The 23,808-nt window shown below is 38.3% G+C and overlaps 1 long non-coding RNA gene and 1 pseudogene across 1 annotated transcript; one reads left to right on the top strand and one right to left on the bottom strand.

Moving 5' to 3' along the window:
- Positions 1-1,304: 1,304 nt before the first annotated feature.
- Positions 1,305-4,335, bottom strand: LOC143671879 (SIN3-HDAC complex-associated factor-like; annotated as a pseudogene).
- A 147-nt stretch (positions 4,336-4,482) lies between these two features.
- LOC143671561 (uncharacterized) lies at positions 4,483-6,092 on the top strand. Its single transcript, XR_013169598.1, has 3 exons — positions 4,483-4,585; positions 5,369-5,411; positions 5,836-6,092. It is a non-coding gene; the product is annotated as an uncharacterized LOC143671561 (long non-coding RNA).
- Positions 6,093-23,808: the final 17,716 nt, after the last annotated feature.

The following is a 23,808-nucleotide window of genomic DNA, read 5'->3' as shown; positions in this document are numbered from 1 at the left end:
ACTGATGTTCCCCAATAGTTGTTCCATACAGTTCCTGGCTATTTACTAGCTTGAGACATGGTATTTTATGGTAGGTAAAAATGTTCCCCTCTCATGAAAAGTCTGAACAAGTGATATTTTCCCCTGAAATTTTAAAAATGAGGAAACGGGAATATTTTGGTTTGGATTCAAGTGAGAGGCTTTTAATGGAGATTTTAGAATTGTAGAGCTTCATATCCAAGATTTATTCACCAACTAAGAAATCAATGCTCAGAAAGCCTAAGAGAAGATAAACCAAAAAACAAAAAGCCCCACTCAGCATTAACAAATACTTCTTTTTTTCTAGGATAATTTTAATTTAAATATAGCAACAAAAAAAGTAAAAACTAATAGGACCAAACAACTCAAACTTCTACTTCACATAGATAACACCTTCACAAAGATCAGTAAAGTAATTCAGAGCTAAAACTGAATTGTTCCGATTTTTAATGAAGTCACCAGACACATAACACAAACAAAAGTCAATTATGTAGACATCTTGGCTAGTTTTCTAAGAAATGTGCCTCAAGGTGCATTAACCTTTGTTTTATACCATCTTTAAGACTGCACACTTTACTTTTCAGACGTTTTAAGATTTTTAATAGTGTGTGTTCTCTACCATGTGTTAATGCCTTGGCATTATTCATATTAGATTGCTTATCCTGAAACCTTGCCATTTCCCCAAGACATTGACTCTGTTTTAGACATTTCATATAGATTAAAATCTTTATCAACTATTAATATGGAGGCAGGTGACAGAGGATGAAATATATACAGTCAAGTTACCTTTGCATATTTAGCAATTGTTTTCTTTTTCAAGGTATTTGCACAAGAAAGCTTAGTTTGTCCTACTTAATATTTTAGTAGCACATGTTTGAATCATCAAAACCTTTGCAAGATCTTATTATTGCAAAATTATTAACAAATACCTCTAGGTATGCAAGAGTGGCCAGATATCTTAAAAAATACCCCAACCTCTGCTTCTAAATATAGAAAAGACTGAAACTACATATGCTTTCTCATACAGGAAATTCCATCTCTGTCCCTTGAAATGCCCCTAATTTTATTCATAGGAAGAGGATTTTTAAAATAAAGACTTAAAGAGCACTTTACAGCAGCATTCAGCTTTCTCATGAAACACTCAGCATCTTAAATATTGTATAAAGTTCTCTTTTTCTTTTAGTAAGTTAGACACTGCTTCAGAGTTTGCAGAACTGGGGGTGGGTAGGTGGAATAATTCGTTCAAAACTGTTCCAGAAATTGTCTTTTAGCAGAATAGTAAGTATTCAAGTTAAAAATAGGAATGTCACTTTGTTGCTTTGTTGTGTTTCCAAAATTAAATATTTTTTTTGGTTCTCCTTCTCCATAAACTTCAGTCCCCACTCCTGGGTGGAGGTGGGTAGTAGCTGTGCCACTGCGCCCAGCTTCTCAGCTGCTGCTTTCTCATTGTTGCAGCACACTGACTAGATGTGTGTCAATGAGGACTCCCCCCAAATGGCCTTTATATATAATCCCACAACATACTTTCTAGCTTTTCCAGTATGTGAGATCTAAAAAGGAAAAGACTAGTGTTCTATTAGAGCTTCAGGCCATCTCTGCATCTGAGCTATCATCTGACTGGTTACTGTTAGAAGGACACTAGGCTGGGAAGGGACTTGAGGTGGTAACGTAAGCATCAGAATTGTGACGTTTAAGTGCTTTTTGCAGTTTACTGATCTGGTTGTTTTTTATCCTGTTCCAAGAAAGAGCTTTCACTTTCTTTGGTTTCAATGTAGTCTTTTTTTCCTTTTAGCGTGGGCAGGCACGGTGAATCGTACCAGGGTCTCTGGCATCACAGGTGAGAATTCTGCCACTGAGCCACCATCGCACCAACCCTCAATGTAGTCTTAGACTGGTCCTGCCCTTGAACCTACCATATAATTCCAGTTTTTTGTTCATTTGTTTGCTTTTTGATCTTGCCGTCAGTTTTTTCCATCTTTTCACAAGCAGGATACAAGCATTGCATATGTCTCCTGAATTTTAATTAAGGAGACACTTTGTTACAAGTGTCTAGAAATAATGGGAAAAGAGGATTCTATTATAATAGTAACAATACTATAAAATATTTAGGAATAAGATCAATTAGAAAGGCACCTATATGAAGAAAATTATAAAACATCAAGAGGATGTGAGTTCATGAACCCAAAACAGCTCTGAAAGACCTTTTCATAGTGCTTACTGCCAGTGAATTGAGACTTGGAGGGCTTGGCCCTGCAGAAACAGCAGCCCTCTAAACTTTGGTCCATCTTTGGCTTGCATGTACAATAATATACCCAAGGCGTAGAGTGTAAGCCAGTTGCTCTCTGATTGCTCCCTCCTCCTCAACTGTCTTGTCCAGAAAGCCTCCCTAATTCTTTTCAACATTGTATTTCACTGCTTTGAACTCCAGTGAGAACCCATGTTATTGATAAAATAGGGCACCATATAGTAAAATTGACTGAAAAAAAATTCTTCAACATTATTTTCAATATTTTATTGGAAGTTGTAGTAAAATGATAAGGCAAAAAAATGTTATAATCACAACATTGGAAAACAAGAGTTATAATTATTGTTAGTAGTATTATAATTTCTCTTTATTGGTGGTATAATTTTATTCCTAAAAGTATTTAGTAAATTGGCTGAATATTAGCAAACTATAGAAAATCTATGTCTCTTTGTCACAAGTGTCTAGAAATAATGGGAAAAGAGGATTCTATTATAATAGTAACAATACTATAAAATATTTAGGAATAAGATCAATTAGAAAGGCACCTATATGAAGAAAATTATAAAACATCAAGAGGATGTGAGTTCATAAAAGAAAGATGACATTCTTGAATGGGAAGACCAAATATCCAATAAAATCTATTATACAAAAATGCAAATGTAATATCTTTCCTAGTTAAAAAATATCTGGGAAACAAGTTGAATTAAAAAATATTACTTTTTTTTTGGTGGGGGGAGTGCATGGTCTGGGAATCAAACCCATGTCTCCTACATGGAAGGCTAGCATCCTACCACTGAACCACCGTGCAACACAGAGATGAAAGAGAAAGTGCTGATATTGATAATACACCAAGAACAATTAGAGATCAATTATCATGGGCAAAGGAATGGACAGACAATTCACAAAGAGTACATCCAAATGGCAAACATATGAGAAGGAACCTACATTTACAATGCAGGGGTGAGGGAGACATTCCAAATTAAGAGAGACCAAAAAGCTGGAAAAGAAGAAAATACATGTCTTTGACTAAATTTAAAAAAAATTAGTTATATGCAAGAAGACACCATAAACAAACTCAGTAGACGATGACAGAGATAGAAAAATTTATGCAACACAGAGATGAAAGAGAAAAGGCTGATACTGATAATACACAAAGAACAATTAGAGATTGATCATCATGGGCAAAGGAATGGATAGACAATTCACAAAGAGCACATCCAAATGGCAAGCATATGAGAAGATGCTCAAACTCACTAGAACTAAAGGAAATATGAAATAACAAGAACGATCACTTTATACACATCAGACTGACATTAATCAAAAAAGCAATAATACTTTTTCTTATGGAACTGCAGGACAAAGGGTGCTCTCATACATTACTGGTGGAAACGTAAACTATTATAGCCTTCCCAGCACCAAAGCCAATATAACAATATTTGTTAAATTAGTAATGTACTTGCACTTTGATCTAGAAATCCTGCTCGGGAGAATCTGTCAAATAGAAACAAAAGTATCAGTCTACAAAGTTGCATGTCCAATATAGAGTTTACTTCAGGATCATTTGTATTGTGTTACCACATAAAAATTTCAATTTGCAAAACAAAGATAGGTAAAGTTCTAAAAGAGAGAAATAAAAACAGAACAATTATTACTGTATTTAACAGAATTTTTGATTGAGTCTTTCCTCAGTTAAAAAAAAAACCCACGATGATTCCATTCCTGATCAGTTTCATTTTACATCCTGAACATATTTTATGTTTTCCGTAATTGTGCTGTTATCTCTGTCTGTGCAATTCTAAATGTATAAGATAGATGAATTTGAGGCAGATTTTTAAAATTTTTATTTAAAGATTTTATAGCAGGGATTACATTGAAAGATAGTCCTGTGCCAAATGCTTTCAAGTGAGTGGTAGATTCTGAAATACTTAGAATGTAACCAAAAACAGAAAAAAAAAGAGGTTAGAGAGACCTTGATGCCCAAGTCTAACTTCTTTAGCTTCAGAGTTGAGGAGACTGAGGTCCAGATAGGTTCAATGACTTTACCAAGATCACACAGAAATTACGGTAAACATTTTGATCCAGATATCAGGAAAATGAAATTTCTTAAACGTGAGACCTACGGCTGAGGTAGTGTGGTATCATGGAAATAAAAGGGGGTTTGGAGTTAGAGCTACCTTCACTCTGAATCTCTTGCTAGGCAACTGTTTCTATGGTAGCCTGGAAAAAGGATAACATAGAAGGTTCAGACAGCCTTTACGGGAGTGAGATAATGCAGGATGAACGGCCTACTTCTCTGAAGGGCCCTCTCTACAGCGTGGACCGGTCAGCGCACACTAATGAGAAAGGGGTCGGGGGCGGAAGAGGGCGAGAAGGAGGGAGGGCGGAATCCAGTGAAATAGGGACTGAGGTTAACAGCTCTGAAAACGGAGTTTATACTCTTTCGTCTTTTAGTATACAGAGGAACTTCTCATACAGACTTGGTATCATACAATACGTAGTCACGTAAACTGATTTTTAAATTACTATTTGTAGTAAAGAGAAAGCTCTTTGCAAAAATTGCGTCTTTTCAATTAAAAAATGAAAAGACAACCGCACCTGAGACGTGGGGGAAGATGCCACCTGCTGATCAAATTCAGAATTGCAGTTTTGAAAGCCTTGCCTCGCGGGCAGGACACCAAAGAATTACAGAATGGTGTCTACGTGCCCTCTCTTTTATTCCAGTAATGCTGCTGACTTTACAAATAAAGTCTAGTAAAGGGTGCACTGTGATAATCATTATTTTTAAAAAAATAAAATGGCCACTGATGCAAGGACTTCAGGGCCTTGCCTAACTCCTACCCCATGGGCTGCAGTGATTTAGCAAATGACAATTTCTTCCTCTCTTCGTATTTCCTGGATTCTAATTCCAGTAATTCCACTCACCGGCTTGGTGCCTTTAGGTCATTCATTTCAACTCGGTAATTCAGTTTCCTTTTGTGTAAAATGGAAAGTATAGGGACTCTATCTTTGGAAGGGAAAACAAATAAGCAAATAGAAATAACAACAGAAAATGGCATTTTCCTTGGAAAGTTAAAAAATTAACTATTCAAAATTACTTATTTTCAGACTTCTTCAGCTGGAAACAGATGACAGGCATTCACTGCCATGGGTAAGTTAACTTGACCTCTGTGTGCCTCGGTTTCCACTTATGCAAAATGGGGGGGGGGAAGCACTCTTCCTTCATAGGCTTGTGTGAAGAGTAAATGACACACCATCCATGTCAAGTCCTTTGAACAATGCTAGGATATTTTAATATTCTCATTTGATTATACGCAGGTTGAATACAGTACATCTTTTGAAAGACTAAGTGAGCTTATTGATGTCTTCTGATCTTATTGTATGTCTGTCAACTGGTATAATTTAAAAATAATCACTGGCCTTCATAATAACTGCTGTTTTTGTGATGCATGTAATTATCTTAAGAACATTTTAGAGACATTTGAAAGAACAAAAGAGAGACGATGTCTTTAATGGATATATCAGAAAGTAATCTAAGCCTTTGATTAGTACCATCTTTCACGTCTTTTCCTCAGATATCAGGAGCTGAGAACAGAAAATTGAGTCAAGGAGAAAAAAATGTCTTTGCACAGAGGTTTTTCCTAGGTCTTCAACACTGAGCCAGCAAACCCCTTGGAGGTTTCAAATTGATTTCTGTTCTTAAAGCAAAACACATACTTTAAAAACGTGACAATGCCTTCTCTTGATATACCACAGAGAGTCCTTTGAGTCGAACGATCCCATAAATTTTATGAATTGTCAGTTGGATGCTTTAGGCAATGAAGCTGCATTCACCGTTAATCACTTGGTGCGTATTTTACAGATTGTTTCCCTGTAATGCGCCCTCATAGATCAAAACAATCAAATATATATAAATGACATATTATTTTACAAAATTGTGTTGACTCGTTACATAGTACATTTCCCTTACCTCTTTCTCTTATCGTGCTATCTCTGAATTTTCATTTGTTTTGTGATTGGGTATGTTTTCACATGGTTATTAGGCATTTACTTGGCTTTTCATGTGCATTCTCTGCTGTAATTCCTTGGCCCATTTCTCTATTTGTTCAGAGGTCTTTATATGTCCCCATACCTGCAATACAGGTAGCAATTATTTTCCTTCAGCTTTTTGCATATATATATATATATATATATATATGCAAATATACAAAATGTATCTGATATTTATATATTCTATAAATGTGTATGCAATTTTATATGCTATATAGAGAGCTCCACTGCAAACATTCATGTGGAGCTATGTGTATGCAGAATGCAACTATATAGCTAAACATGAGACATTTCAAAATTTAGAGTTTTATTTCATTTTAAAAGTAGCACAGGTCATTATTTAAAGAAAAACTAAACCACACTCTTGGGGACACTGAAAGTCTGTCTCCAAGACGGGGTAGACAAGCATTGGGATGTTGAGTCTTTCTGGGTTTTGAGACCCTGCGAAGTAATTGACAAGATTGTTTTCCCTGAGTAAAAACACTTCTCCAAATACTTGATCTGGACTCTGGTAAAAATAAAAGGCAGGATGAAAGGAGATAAAAACCTGTAATTCTTTAAGTTTTACTAGCCGACCTCTTAGGTTCAAGTCTGCTATAAGCAACAGCTTGTGCTTCTGCCTGAGCCACACAGCACCTCAGGCACCACTCAATGAACATCATCCCCACATCCGGGCCTCTTGGTCCAATGGCCAAGAGAGCATCTGCACCACTCTCCTCCCCAAGAGGGTTGTTGATTTAGTAAGGGGCACATCTTGGATTTGAACGCAGTATGGCCTGGTTTCAAAGCCAGAATCCTTGGCCACTGCACTACACAACCTCCCTCCAGGAGAGATAGTCATCCTCACCGGAATCACTGAGCATCTCTGCTGTCTCTCTCCATAGCATGCTAGGAAACATCAAGGCAACCACGTCACAAGAATCAGGTCCTTGTGGAAGCTGTGGTAACCTCTGAGAAGGGAGGCTTCACTGGAGTTGTCAGAGACCCCTCAAAGAGGAGCTGGGTCTGGTGCAGGATCTGTGGTGGACTGGAAGGGAAGGAAGAAATGGGGAGTCCCAACCTGACTGGAGTGAAGAGTGGGGGCCTCCCAGGTGAGCAGACAGAGCTGAGAGTGACTGGAAACTCCGGGGGTCTGAGGTCATCCAGGTTTAGTGCTGATTGGGGAAGGACACATTTGCTCCTGGGGGTGCTATATCACCTCTTTACACACTGAATTGACACAGGCACTGGTAAGAAAGAAGTGTCCCCCACATCTGTCACTGGTCCACAAAGCTGGTAGGACCAGGGTCACTGAGAGGAGTGAAGTTGAGTCAATGTTCAGTTCCCTAAATCGTCATTAAACGTGGGAAGCAGACATGAGCGAAAGTATTTGCAATTAATTGAACCAACCACTCTGTGTGGAAGTCGTACACTCCCTCTCGTTTCTCTCTTACCCAGTTCCCTTGGACTCCCATCTGCCAGCCAGATTCCGCCTGCTTCCTGGGGCCACATTCTTAAGCAGAACACTCTCTCCCTGTGTTGGTACTTTCTCTGCCCTTTCATTAGCTTTCCCCCTGAACCATCCCACTGAGACTTTTCACTTTTGTTGCCTCCACTCGTTCCTCAGCTTAGTGAGTTATATCACAACACACTGCTTCGGCAAAGTCAGGCAAAATATAACAGTCACTGCCACTCTATTTCACATATTACTTTTGAGCATTTACCTTTTCTGCAGAGTTAAACTCTAACCAAAACGGAGTTGTGGTTGCTGAGCAGACATTTTTCCCATTGTGAAGGTAAACCTCTGATATTGTGGGCCCAGAGCCCCAAATAAGGGTTTTGCTACATTTTCTAGACATCTACTTCGCTATCGTCCAGTGTCAGGAAAAAAAAAAGCCGTACTTGAAAGTGAATAAACGCTCAACCAACTGGAGAAGAGAAGAATTTATTCAAGATCCTGCAAGAACGGGCACCCAGTTGAACCCAAAATGGTGGTTGGCATGCCAAACAATAGAATGCAAAAGCATGTTATACCTGTGCCTAGTTCACAGAACCTCCTTTGTTTCTCCGCTGATTGGATACTCCAGAGGTTACAGCCTATCCGGATAATCTAAGTTGAACTTCCGGCTGAAGTTTCCTCCTTTGATTATGTTTTGCATTTTTAATGGCCCTGGCCATTAAGGATTTGGTGCCAGGAGAAAAGCTTGCAGCAGAGGCCCTCCCCTTTCCCTGCCTGCCGTCATCTTTTGTGAAAGCTAAACTTAGCTTGATTCTTATATCCAGCATTCCAGACCTGTTTGACCATGGACTACCCATATGGAATTTGATGTTTAGATGCCACAAGATCCATTTAGAGATGGGTGTTTCTCCCTGTACCTTGGATGTCATCCATCCATCCATTCATTCGTCCCCATGGGAAATGGTACCCAACGGCAGTGGTTGTTTGCCTCTTTCCCTTGGCGAGGACACAAAATTCCAGTGGTGATTGTGAACCACTTCAACCACCTCACTTGGACACATCATCATCCTCTCACAAAAGTAGGGAAAGGGTCCACAACACCAAAAAGTTACAGAAGGGAGGTGGTACCCTCATTTCCTGTGTCTATTTATCCCTCAAATACTGTCACTTCACAAAAAGTCTCAGAAAATTACCACAATCTAACTAACCTTATTTGGGGATAAATTAGTATGGGAGTATCATAGGGCACAATATTAAGTGACATAATAAGGGCTGACAAATATGTTGTTTTCTCCCTCCACTTGTTTGAAGGTCTTACTTGTTTTGCCAAATTTGCATTTGGCAAATATGTGACACCCTGGAATCCCAAATTCTGTGTTTAGACCCACATAAAGTTGTGTACATGAGTAATGTTTGCACTCCGAAGACAGATTGATATGAGGAATCATAGGTGAGAGATTACAGCCTGGTCAAGGAGTTTGTGCTCCTGGTAGGCGGTGGGCTGCCTCAGAGGGTGTCCAGGTAATGAAAGCAGAACTGCACCTTAGGAAAACTGCCCTGGGAAGCAGTATGCACAGAGGTTTGGAGAGGGGGCTCACCCAGAGGGGACGTGGAAAAGGTATGGCTAGCCATTCCAGGGGAGGGACACTGGGAGGTGAGCAACTTTCTCTCTGACAGACCTTCTCTGAGGTGTGGACATATCAGCAGACCTTGTCGAGAGAAGCAGATCACCCATGTTGGTCTGGCCCCGACGGGGCAGCGGTCCTAGGATGGACATCTCTGTGCACTCAATCACCTTGTAAATGTTGAGGCAGAGCAGTAGGGACTGGTTGAGCCTCTGGGATAACACAGACACTGTCATCCTGTCTGGCGCATGGCATGCCACACACCAGCCACTGAGTACGTGGTTACGAATGAATGAAAGTGACAGCTGAGCTGTCTCTGAGCGGGCAGACTGCAAGGAAGCAGGGTCTCAGCACCTCTGTCCCATGGCAGCTGTATGTCGTCTATACAAAGAGTCAAATGGCAGCATCCTTCAGGAGATCCTAAGTTCTGTTTCTAGACTCCTATTCTGTTCCAGTGACCTATTTTTCTGTTCCTGGGTCAATGTCAGCCATTTTAATTACTTTACCTAAAGTGTGCCTTTTGATCTCTGGAAATGTGATTCCTCCTTCATTTTCCTTTGGCGAAAATTGTTAGCTAGTTTTGTATCTTCATACTCTCACAGGACTTTTTAAAAAGTTTGTCACGTTCCCTCCCCTTCACCTCCACCCTGGCCCAAGGAAATCCCTTTAGGATTCTAAATTAAATTGTGCTTCATTTGCATTTTAATTTGGGAAATTTGCATCTTCACAATATCCTGTCTACAACTTCAACCAGAGACATAATGAATTAGGACATTTTCCCTCTTCTTTCAAATATTATTTCCACCGTATAACTATTGCACATTTGTTTCTTCTTCCATACATTCACGAGCATTTTAGAACTCATGTCACTATTTGAGGTGGAATCTCTGTTCCCATCACATCTTTTCTTTAAATATTTTTTGAGAGCTGATTATTTGTGCGGTCTGTGCTACGTACTTTATGTGTATTATCTCACCCAATCCTCACAACAGTCCTACAAGGCAGCTATTATATTAGGATCCACTTGACAGAAGAGGAGACCACAGCACAGCAAAGTTAGGTAACATAACCATGGGTCACTCTACCTCTGAGTGCTGGAGCTGGGTTTCAAACCTTGGTTATCTGACCACAGAGCTCTATCGCACCCGTCTATTGCATTCCCAACTGTTAATTCATTGCATAAGGGAAAGTTATTAATCTCTGCAGGTTAATTAGCCTTTAGTTATGTTCCGGAATTCTATTCCTAATTCTAATAATTGTGTCAATGTCTCTCTGAAGGTTTCTTATGTATGTCATCATCATAACTAATAATCAATTTAACATCTCTTCTCTTCCAATATTTATACCTAATTTCTTGTCCTTTTAAAACTGCATTAGCTGAAACCTCCATAACAACGTTGGTCAGGTTATATTACTTTTCTAGATTTTCTCCTGTTGAAATACACTAGCATTCGTGAAATAAACCCTAATGTATTATGATGTATATTGTTTAAAGCCATCGCTGCGATTGAGGTTTTTCATACATTTGTTTAGGATTGTTGTATCTCTGTCCGTTAGAGAGGTTGATCTGTAGCTATTGTTTGGATTTTGCTTTATTAGATTTGAATATTGCTTATGATGGCATCAAAAAAAGAATTTTGAAGGTTCCCGTATTTTTAAATGAACAGTAACAGTTTATCAAACTTAGGAATTATCTATCTCTTGAAGTTTATATAGACCTGCCTTAAAATCTTTAGTAGGCCTTACTTTAGTTGTAGCTATCGGACCACTTCACAGTATGTTTCATGGCTATCAGTCTGTTTAGCTTTTCTACCTCTTCTTTCAAATCTGATGACTTAATTTTTCTAGGAAATATTTTTTCACCCAGATTTTACATACTACTGGCATGAATTGTTAATTATATTATTTTAAAAGGCTTTTAATCTTTTCTGTACTCTGCAGTTTCAGGTCCCCGGTATTCTCTGTACTGTCTGTGCATGTTTTCTTCCCCCTTTTCAGTCCAACCTACTTGCTAGAGGTTGGTGTTTTTTTTTATTATTAGTATTATTTGTTCAAAGAATCAGCTCTTGATTGTATTGGTTTATTTATGTTGCTCAGAAATTCATTTATTTTCTTCTTTACTTTTACTTAAAATTATTGCTTTTATTCTATTTTCTTGGGTTGGAGGACTGGTTTTTATTGTCTCTCTTTAATATTTAATAAGAAAAGCATTTTAAGAGCATTTAAGGCCACGGATTTCTATCAGAGTTCAGCTTTACCTACTTCAAAACTGTTTTTGTTTTTTGTTTTGTATGCTGTGTGGCGGGGTCACATTTCATTCTTTTTCCATGTGAGTAGCCTGTTATTGCAGTGTCATTGGTTGCATTTTTTTGGTTGCTGGTTGGTTGGTTTCTTTGCTTTGTTTGTTTGGGAAGTGCATGGGCCGGGAATCAAACCCTGGTCTCCCACGTGGCAGGTGAGAATTCGACCGCTGAACTGCCCTCGTACCCCTTCACAAGTGTTTTGATAGGAAATGTTGTCATATGTATAAACTGCTATATAAGTTTTAATTTCAGTTCTATTTTTCTCACGTTTTGGTTTCAAATGAATTATTGTTTTCTAAATTGTCTACATTTCTGTATTTTTAGGTGATTTTTGATTTGTAGTTATGGAGTGAAGCTTGTTTAATTTTTTAAGTTTGGGGAGGAATGTATTCATTTTTGCCTTGTGACCAGGCACTTGATTCTTTTTTAAGTGTTGCATGGACAGATGAGAATGATGTGTGGTCTTTCTTCTAATGCAACAAATCTCTACATACAGGTCTTAAACCGACCTTGTCGTTTGAGAATAGAAACCAAACAGCACAAAAGCTGCTGCCTGTCTTATTTGCTGTGTACTGGACAGCTTGTTAAGTGCATGAGGAAATTGTCCTGTGGCACTTTTATATTCCAGCGTTTGGTTCTCTGTATCACGGCCTCCCGCATCCCAGTCTCCTGTTTCGACATTTAGGGTAGATTGCCTTTCCTGCAGAGGCTGTGCCGTGGTGTAGGCTACCCCAGTGCTATTCAGGCAGCCTTGGTGGGGGGGGGGCAATCAAGATGCGAGCCCCTATAACATACAGACTCTGTGGGTCCTGTCACAGGGAATGCGGTTGTGGAAAATTGGATATTGCTCCCTAGTAGCTCTGGAGAGGAAGGTGCCAGATTGACAGCTCCTCTAATAATGCACCTTAAATTTTGGAGTGTCCATAAAATTAAAAGGAAGCAATAATTTTAAGAATAGGCCAAAAAATGAAGCAGAGCAAGGAACAAAAAGCATTAAAAGCAAACCTGGACTGAGTCACACTAATTTTCCCAGGTGCTTTCACAGAATTCTGCCAAAACTTTAAAGAAGAATGAACAACGCTACACAATCTCTTCCAGAAAATACAAGAGGATAGAACACTTCTATTTTGTGAGACGGGTATGATTCAGATACCAAAACCAGTACAAAGACACTGCACGCAAACACACACACACACACACGCACAACTACACACCAACATTCCCCATGAATACAGACACACATTACTTGACAAAATATTAGCAAACAGAATTCAGAGATATATAAAATGAATAACACACCACGACTAAGTGGGGCGTATTGCAGGGATACAAGGCTGGTTCAACGTTTGAAAATCAAAGAATGCAATCCACCAAAGGGAAAAGCTTCATGATCCTATCAATTGATGCATAAAAAGTGAAAAAAAAATTCCAATGCCTGTTTATGATAAATAAAAACTCTCAGCATGTTAGGAATAGAGGAAACTTCCTCAATCTCATAAAGAGCATCTGAAAAAGACCTACAACTAACACTCTCCTTAATGGTGAAAGACTGAATGCTTTCCTCTAAGATCAGGAGCAAGGCAAGAGTATCCAATCTCTCCACTTTTATTCAACAGACTACTAGGAGTTCTGGCCATAGTGATAAAGCAAGAAAAGGAAACAAAATGCATACATATACGAAAAGACGAGATAAAACCACACTTACTTGCAGAAGACATGATTGTCTTTGTAGAAAATCCCAAGGAATCTACATTTAGTTATCTTTTAAATCACCTACTCATGGACTTGCTGAGAAATGTACTTCAAGGAATAAAAGTCAAGAACATTATTTGCTGATGTGTAAATAATCCCGCTGGTCTATATAAGAGTGTCACCAGGGTACTTATGAATTTTTAAGAGACTTAGTGGTCTTGATTCTGGAAGCAGGCTGCAACCTCAAAGAAGTTCATATTAAAATAAGGGGAAAATTGAGGTAACGAGAAGAAATCATCCCACTTCACAGAGTTGTATACCCAGGACTTCAGAAGACTGCCACCCTCTCTGCCCACCAGGAAACATCCTAGGATGGAGAGCTCACATGTGGGGATAGCTTGTCAGAGTTTGGGTCCCAATCTTGCACTTATAATTAGCTGGTGCTGCAGGTAAAAGGCTTCAACCTCCAATTCCTCAGTGGGGAAATGGGCATGATGGCAGCTAGCTCTTAGGATTCTGGTGAGGATTAATTGATGCTAATAGAACAGTTAACACAATTCCTGCCACATAGTAAAAGAGTATTCACAGTAAAGTTTATTTATAAAACCTTTACAAAATGAAAAGCTTTTAGATAGACAATGACCCAAAAAAAGCTGAAGCAGTGACAAGGAAATTTGGTGTAACTTTGTTTTCTGCCTTTATACCAAATGGTATGGAAATGAGTGATTCTCTGAAAGAAGTCAGTGCCAGCTCTTAAATACCAAAAAGGCGATGGTAATGGAGTACATGATCTCCCTTCAGGGTGTTCTTTGTTCTTCTCTTCTAAAAGTTGCAGGCATCAACTAAGTGTGAGAGTCTGTCATCTCTGAGATGCTGCATCTCCTGGAGTTGGTTGTCTGCAGTTCTTTCCAACTTTCAAAGGTTAGGCGTGACACTAATATGATGAGGAGTAGAAGCGAGAGGATTAGCTGCAACATGAAACAGTGATAGAGAATCATATCAGACCAATTACCCATTGTGGTGGTCAGATTCTTTCCACTCAGAGAGGTCCCTCTCTTCACTCTGCCCACAGGACACAGTTCATTGTTTTGAAGTGTTAGAGGAGGGCAGCTCTCCAGGTTGTACTCTCTTTCACGCAGTCTAGGCTCACAGTGATGGGTGTCTTCTACCAGAAGTACAAAGGAAGTCTGACCAGAGAATGTCAAAATCTGTTGTCCCGGAAACGGAGTGGCTTCATTATTACCTGCCTTGGGTGTTTCCTCTGGAACCTGCATTATTACCCAAACATTCAGAACGGCTTCTCAGGCTCTTGGTTTCCAGTTCAGCCTCCAGAGGCTTAGCCATTGCTACTTTTTCTAGGACCCTTATCCTCTAGCTCATTTAATTGGGGCTTTCTATTTCAAACTGAAAACTGACGTGATTTATTCCAGCCATCGTATGGGGGACGAGGGATAGAAATGCGGCAGCATTCATCAAAAGCATCCAATCAGGGGTTTGCTGCAGGCCATTAAATCCTTCCGGGCTTCACTGCCATTCAGCCAGGGTCCCGTAACCAGGATGCAAGACAGAATCCTTTTCTAAACCCTCACCTGACATTCCCTTGTTGGTGCAAACAGGACTTTCACATCAAAGGTCATTCAAGTCATTAAATCACAATAATGTAGGCCTCGGGAAACCGACAGGCCCATCTGGCACCCACAGTATATGCCAGTGCTGGTTTCCCCTTATTTCCACAAACACCAGGTATTAAGAGTTTTTCTCTTTATTGCCAGAATGATCTTGTTTTTCTTAGGCTGTGTCAATGGAAGAGTCTTCTCAGGTTGTTGTTAAACATACAGCTTTTGCTCTCTTGCACTATATTGCTTTTCTTTTTTTTTTTTTTTTTTAAGACAGAGAGAAGGAAGGAAGGATGGAAGGAAGGAAGGGAGGAAGAAAGGGAAACATCTTTAAACATTTTCTTGTTTTTTATTGTATTTTGTTTGTTTGTTTGTTTTTTACATGGGCTGGGGCCGGGAATCGAACCGAGGTCCTCCGGCATGGCAGGCAAGCACTTTGCCCGCTGAGCCACCGCGGCCCGCCCACTATATTGCTTTTCAAGTGATCAAAGGCATGATGCTTCTGGAAGTTAAATTATTGTTAAAACAAGAAGACACAAAAATACCTTATTAAGCAGAATTTACGTTTGTCTCCAAAACTTCACAAGGTGATGAAATAGCAAATGTCTGATGAACGCCTTTCTCTTAAAAAGAGTCCATCAACTGAGGAAGTGGTTCCAATGCGGTCTCCAGGGACCTCTACTCCTCACTCCCTGAACTATTTCCTGTGGATTGGGACGTGTCCGTTTGTGACTCTGAGGAAGTATGCTTCTCTCAGCAGTAAGGAGAAAGAAGAATTCTCTGAGATGTCACTTTTTAGGGAAACCCTTAGATGAGGGGAACTTAGTGTAAGAAATGAGTGAAAACTGTGGCCCTAAATCAGTATATCAGACATGATTGGGAGGCCTAATAAAAAGGATGGTGCACTTCCCTCTTGAGAGGGATCTAAAATCCTTCTCAGGAGATGACACTGCCATATTTGCAGGCCTTGGTACCTGATTCTGAAGAAGGTTCCTGATATTGTGCATGGTGAGGGATGGGGAGACACCATGTGGGATGATCGACTCCTTTGAAGGACACAGGTGGCCAGAGGTATTTTGGACAGTGGACAAAACAGCCTCTTCTTGCTGAAAGGAGGACAGGAAGGATGGGTTCCCGGCAGTATGGGGCTGTTAAAGCAAGAAGCATATTTTGGCAAAATGATGACGTGCTGCCTTCAAAGGGGAAGGCAGGTCCTGTTCTCAAGGTCTTGGAATCTCCGTTTCCTCATCTCAAAAATGAGTATTGAGCGCTCCCCTTACAACTTGTCCTGTAGATGGAATGCTGTCCTGGGTGTGCGACAAACAGTCCTTGTGAAAATATGACCTCATTATGGTAAGGAGACACAGGGGGTGGTTGGAACATGAGGGAGGGGTCAATGGTGCAGTTTGCCCAGAGCACAAAGCCCTGGGCATGCAAGGCTAGGAATGCAGGTAGGGTCCGCAGCGTGTAGAGCTTTGGCAAAGGCAAGAGGTGGGCTGCCTTGAGGGTGTTTGGAGCTGTGATTATCTCTATCTGCTTTCCTAATTGCACCAGCATTACCTGGGACTTTTTCTCCTTCCAAGGGCTATATTTGGCTCTGAGCCTGTGTTGCTAGGCAACAGCCTGCCTCTGAAGGTGGAAGCTGGATTCTGGGTAACTGGTCTGGGCAGTTGTTTCCATAGTTACCTACAGAGGGGATGACAGAGAGGGGGTGGGGAGAAGGTATGGGAAGCCTTTACGGGGATAGGGTCCTTGGGTCTTGAATGGTCTGCTCTCTGGGAGGGACCCGCTCTACAGCATGGAAATGTCAGCAGACCCTGTCGAAGGAAGAGAGCTAGGAGACGAGTCAATAAACAAGGGATAGATATGGGATCAATTATCAAATGAACTTTATTTTTGTCTTTTAACATACATAGGATTTTCCAAAAATGATTGGCAACATGCTCTCAGTATTGATCATGAATTGTTTTAAAGAATAATATCTCTTTTTCCATTTCAAAAATGTCCCTTAAACAGGAAAAGCAAAAGCAAAATGTAAATAGATGCCCTTTGCTGCTCACATCCAGAATTGTAGTTCTAGAAATCTCGGAAGAGGAGGCTGCAAGAATTGTGGGAGGGAGGAAGGGAGCTGAACTTGGTGATATCAGCCAAAGCCCTCTGAAATTGTCTCTGGTTGCAATCTCATTATCCACCACTTTTGGGCATCTTTTTGTTGCTTCCTATTGAAATGGAGCTTGAAGGATATTAAAGAATGACGAGAAAGAAAGAAAGAAAGAAAGAGAGAGAGAGAGAGAGAGAGAGAGAGAGAGAGAGAGAGAGAGAATGAGAGAGAGAGAGAGAGAGAGAGAGAGAGAGAGAGAGAGAGAGAGAGAGAGAGAAAGAAAGAAAGAAAGAGAAAGAGAGAGAGAAAGAAGGAAGGAAGGAAGGAAGGGAGGGAGGGAGGGAGGGAGGGAGGGAGGGAGGGACAGACAGTTTCAGGGGGTCTGAAGCTTAACTTTAACAAACAACAGACAACTTTATTCTTATCCAGATCCTGCTTAATACTGCAGGGTGACAAAAGGCATGCATGCGTTTCTTGAGGGAACAGAGAGCTTATCTGCGAGTGCTCTCTTCCTTCATACTTAACAGAACCATTTGGGGTAAACATTCTCTTCCTCCCAGACTTCTCTACATAACAATCTCCACAGTTTACTGCTGCCACCCTGAGGCCAGATGCTTCTAACAAATTCTGCAGGTCTTGTTTTAACCCTTGGCTCCTACATCTTTTGGCCCCCAAATAGAAAGCAAAGCCCCTGCCTGAGAAGAGAAGGATGCAGTTATGCGTGTGTATATGGGGTCATAGAGTTTGAGTATAGAAACACAGATGCGAGAAAATTGGTTGTTTTCTAGTCATAGAAACACACACACACACAAACACAGGTACCTACACGCATTTACTTTATCAAAGCAATTATAATAATCTGCTTCCCTTACAAATCAGTGTATTTTGCACGTATTTCAAAAGCAAATGCATATGTGTGCATCTCTTTGTCAATCTATTTAAACTTTTCTTCTCTTCAAAATTTTAATTTGATAATGTTGCTGATGATAACATTTCACACAACAAAGGAATGTGTATTCATAAAATGAAATTATCTCGTATCTCCCACTGTCATGATTCTTTTCCCAAGATACAAAGTGCACAATGTGAATTGATCAGTGCATATTCTCCAGCAATGTTTATATTTAGGCGAGGTATGAACTTTCGTTTACATATATACAAATATATATTCATGTCACATATTCTTCTTCAAAATTATGATCTTATTATACATACTGGTCTTCAGTTTTCTTTTTCCATTCAATAGTTTTCATATCAACTACCATTTGCGTCTCCTTGGTTCTTGTAGTTTGGGCCTATTTTAGAATGTTGTTTATGCATGTATATTTGAAAGTGAATACTCTGCTGCTATTGTTTGCCTTTCTCTCTGTTGGTGAGTAAGTGTATTTCATGCATTAAGTGTATTACTCTGATATATAAAACTTAGTTTGCAAATATTGCACCCCAGACTTTCACACAATTGTTACTGTTGTTTTTGCTGCTAAAAAAGTTACAAAAGATTTACCCTTTTAAAATGTACAATTCAGTGTCATTTAGTACATTTATAATGTGGACCACCCAAGCACTTCTATCTAGTTCCGAAACATTTTCATTACCCCTAGAAGTAACTTGAGATCATTATGCAGTCTCCGCACTTTCCCTCTTCCTCTCAACTTCTGGTAAGCAGTAATCACTCCACTTTCTGCTCCATGGATTTATCTATTCTGAATGTTTCATATAAATAGAATCATAATATATGGCCTTTACTTCTGGCTTCTTTCACTCAGATTGTTTTCAAGATTCATCTACTTTTTCACATGAATCAGTTCTTCATTTTTTTATGCCAGAATAATATACCATTATATGGATATACTATATTTTGCTTACCCAATAGTCAAATGAAGGACATTTGGACTTTTACACGTTTTTGAAATTGTGATTAGTACTTCTATGTACATCTCTATAGAAGCTTTTGTTTGTATACCTGTTTTCAATTACTTGAGTATATACCTAGGAATAGAATTGCTGGATCATGTGGTAATTCTATGTTTACCTTTTTGAGGAAGGACTAAACTGTTTTCTACAGTTCCTGCATCAATTTACATTCACACCATCAAGAGATGAGAGTCTCAGTTTCTCCACATCCTTGTCAAAACTTATTAACGTTTTTATGCCTGTTGTTATTATTATAACCATCCTAATGTGTGTGAAGTGGTATCTCATGGTTTTTATTTGTATTTCCCTAACATCTAATGGCATTGAGCATCTCTTCATTTGTTTGTTATTCATGTGTTTGTCTTTAAAGAAATGTGATTTAAGCCATTTGCCAATTTTAAAATTGCATTGTTTGTCTTTTTGTCATTGAGGTGTAAGTGTTTGTATGTTCTGGAATCTAGGCCCTTATTAGATATGTCACTCACAAATATTTTCTCCCTTCTGTAGGTTGGGTTTTCACTTTCTTGTTAGTGTCCTTTGAGGAACAAAACTTTTTACATTTGATAAATTCTAATTAATCTGTTTTTTTTCTTCTTGTCCCTGATTTTGGTGTAATTTCTAAAGATCCATTACCATCTCTAAGGTCTGGAAGATATCATGTCTTCTAACATTTTTATGGCTTAGCTTTTACATTTAGGTACGTGAACCATATTGAGTAAATTTCTGTAGATGGTGTAAGGCAGCGTCCAACTTCAATACCTTGTATTTGGATATCCAGTTTCTCAGAAGCCTTTGTTAAAGAGACTTTTCTTTCCCCACTGAAATATTTTGGAATCTTTTTCAAAAATCAGTGTGCCATGTATGTGTGGGTTTATTTCTGAAATCTCAGTTCTCTACCATGTCTATCTTATGCTAGTGTCATACACTTTTGACTCCTGTAGATTCGAAGTAAGATCTGAAATAGGGAAGTGCATCTTCCACTTGAGATCATTCTTTTTTACTTCCATTATTGGACCACTCATTGCTAGTGTATAGAAATATAGCTCATTTTTCTGTGTTGATCTTATTTCCTGCAACTTTGCTGAATTAGCTTTTTTGTTGGTTCTTTAAGATTTGCTATGTATATGAGGTTATGCTATCTATGAATAGAGATAATTTTATTTTTCCTTTACAATTTAGAGGTCTACTTTTCCATATCTCATCTAATTGCTCTGACTAAATCTTCCAGTAATTTTTTTAAAGCAGTGTTGAATACAGGAATTCCTGATCTTAAGAGGAAGTTTTCATTCTTTCACCATTGAATATAATATTAGCTGTGGGTTTTCATGAATGCCCTTGAAATTAAGTGAGCTCTTTTCTATCCCTATATACTTTAATTTTTATTATGAAAGGATGTTGGGTTTTATTAAAAGCTTTTTCTGTATCAACTGAAATAATCATATAAAAATTTTCCTCATTTTATTAATGCGAAGTATTACATCAATTGATTTTCTTATGTTGAATCATTTTTGCATTCCTGGGATAAATCCCACTTGGTCATGGTGTATAATCCTTTTAATATGCTATTTGATTCTATTTGTTGGTATTTTATTGTGGATTTTTGCATCTATATGCCTAAGGGATATCAGTTTGTAATTCTGTTTTATTGTGGTATCTTTGTTTCGTGTGTGTGTGTGTGTGTGTGTGTGTGTGTGTGTGTGTGTGTTTTGTATGCTGTATGGTGGGGTCACATTTCATTCTTTTTTCCATGTGAGTATCCCGTTATTGCAGCACCATTTGTTGAATTTTTTTTGGTTTGCTTGTGTTTGTTGGTTTCTTTCTTTGTTTGGTAAGTGCATGGGCCAGGAATCAAACCCAGGTTTCCTGCATGGCAGGCGAGAATTCTACCACAAACTACCCTCACACCCCATTCTTTAATTGGTTTTTGTCAGAGTAGTACTGGTCTCATAGAATGAGCTGGGAAGTGTTCCCACTTCTTTAATTTTTTTTTTGAATAGTTTGAGAAGAATTGGTTTTAATTCTTTGAATGTTTAGTGGAATTTAACAGTGAAGCCATGTCGCCACAGACTTTTCTTTGTTGTGAGGTTTTTGATTACTGGTTCTATCACTTTACTTGTTACAGGTCTGTTGAAATTTTCTACGTCTTCATGAGTATGTTTAGGTAATTTCCGTTTTTCCAAGAATTTGTCCATTTCATCTAGGTTATCAAATTTGTTCTCATGTAGTTGTCCATAGTTTTCTTTTATATTATAATCCTTTTCATATCTCTAAAATGAACAACAATGTCCCACTTTCGTTTTTTATTTTAGTTATTTACATCCACTCTCTTTTTTCTTTGTCAGTTTAGCTAAAGGTTTGTCGATTGTGTTAAACTTTTCAAAGAAACAACTTTTTGTTTTGTTGTTTTCCTCAATTATTTTTCTTTTTTCTGCTTCATTTATCTCCACTCTAATCTTATTTCCTTCCTTCAGCTAACTTTAGGCATGGTTTGCTCTTCTTTTTCCTCGGGATGTGAAGTTAGGTTATTGAGTTGTTCTTTTTCTTCATTTTATAGCATTTAGAGCTATATAATTCCCTTCAGGCACTGCTTTTGTTTCATTCCATAAATTTTGCTATGTTTTGCTATTGTTTTCATTCATCTCTATGAATTTTCTAATTCCCTTTGTGATTTATTTTTCTTTAAACTTTTTATTTTGAAATAATTTAACTTACATAACAGTTGCAAATGAATACAAAACCCACAAAGAAAACTGCAACATAGCCCTCACTCAGAAACCCAGATCTGCCAACTTTTAACACTTTGCCACATTTGCCCTTTCCTTCCTTCCTTCCTTCCTTCCTTCCTTCCTTTTGGCCCACTTATCTATCAATCTATCTGGTTATCAATCTATTTACCCATTTTCTAAATATTTGAGGGTAGACAGCATACATCATGCTCCTTGAATACAATACTTCCATGCACATTTCCTGAGAATGATGATACATTTCTTCTTTAATTCATTGGTTGTTTAAGAGTGTGTTAATTTCCACACATTTGTGAATTTCCAGTTTTCCTTTTGTCATCAATTTCTTGCTTTACTCAGTTATGATAGGGCAAGATGCTTTGTATGATTTCAATCTTTACATTCATTGAGACTTGTTTTGTGATTTATATACTCTGATCTGGAGAATTATTGATGAGCACTTTGGAAGAATTTGTGTTCTGCTGTTGTTGAGTAGATATCTCTCTATATATTAATTAGATATGGTTGGTTTATGCTATTGTTTAAGTACTATTTTTCCTTATTTATCTTCTGTATAAGTGTGTCTGTTTAATTGTTGAATCTGTAATATTGAAATATTCAACTATTATTGTAGAATCATCTATTTCTCCCTTCAATTCTCTTAATGTTTGCTTCATGTAATTTGGAGCTCTGTTTTTACATGCATATATGTTTATAATTGTTAGGTGTTTTTAATGAATTTACCCTTTTATCAATATATAATATCCTTCTTTATATGTTGGCTTAAATTAAGTTTTTGGCTTAAATTCTATTTTGTCTGATATTAGTATAGCCACCAACCTCTTTTTTGGTTACTATTTGCATTAGCTACTTTTATCCTTTCATTTTAAATCATTCTTGCATTTTTGGTTCTAAGCTAAGTCTCTTTTAAAGTTCATATGGTTAAATCCTACTTTCTTATCCATTGTTCTTATCTCTGCCTTTTGATTGGAGAATTTAATCCACTTGTATTTAATGTAATTTCTGATAACTCTGGATTTACCTCAGCCAGTTGTTTTTTGTATGTCATACCTTTTTGTCCTTCATTTTCTCCATTACAACCTTCTTGTCTGTTTGGTTGATCTTTTGTAGCAAACCATTTTGAGTCTCTCTTTATTTTCATTTTTGTGAAATTTTAGATATTTTCTTTGTGGTTACCATGGGGCTTACATTTATCATTCCAAACTTATAACATTCTAGTTTGAGTTAATATCATCTGTGCCAGTTGAAAAGTATTATGTACCCCAGGAAAGCCATACTTTAATCCTGATCCAACCTTGTGAGAGCAGCTGTTTCTTTTCAACTTGATTCAGTAATGTAGGCTGGACTCTTCTGATTAGATTATCTCCATGGAGATGTGACACACCCAGTTGTGGCTGTTAGCCTTGATTACATAGAGATGTGACTCCGCATATTCAAGGTGGGTCTTGATTAGTTTACTGGCATCCTTTAAAAGGGAAAATATTTTGGAGAAATTCCAGAAGCAACAGAGCCAACAGTGACACAAATGTCAACACTTGAAGAATAGAGACATGGATGTTTAGAGATACTTGGAGCCCAGCAGATATTGCCATGAGATTTTAAGCAAACCAGAACCTGGAGAGAGCCAGGGGAAGTCAAGAGATGAAAGCCAGCCCCAGAAAAACAAAGTAAAGAACCTCCACATGGACAGCAACTGAAAGCAATGGAGCCCAGAATCAAGGGGCCAGCAGATGCCAGCCACATGGTTTCCCAGCTGACAGAGGTGTTCCAGACCAATTGGCCTTTCTTGAGTGAAGGTAACCTCTTGTTGGTGCCTTAATTTGGACACTTTCACTTCCTTAGAACTGTACACTTGTAACTTATGAAAATTCCCTTTATGAAAGCCATTCCAGTTCTGGTGCATCACATTCTGGTGTATCATACCTTGAAACTAACACTCCAACTTAATTTTATGGCAAACACAATCTCTGCTTACATATTTCTCCTTCTCTTTATGTTGTTCTTGTCATAAATTATCTTTTTTACTTTGTGTGATCAATAACATAGAATTATGATTATTTTATGC

This window comes from Tamandua tetradactyla, chromosome X (assembly GCF_023851605.1).
Source record: "Tamandua tetradactyla isolate mTamTet1 chromosome X, mTamTet1.pri, whole genome shotgun sequence".
In the NCBI taxonomy this organism is placed as follows: domain Eukaryota; kingdom Metazoa; phylum Chordata; class Mammalia; order Pilosa; family Myrmecophagidae; genus Tamandua; species Tamandua tetradactyla.
The sequence above is the reverse complement of the archived record's forward strand: the minus strand, read 5'-3'. Positions and strand labels throughout refer to the sequence as shown.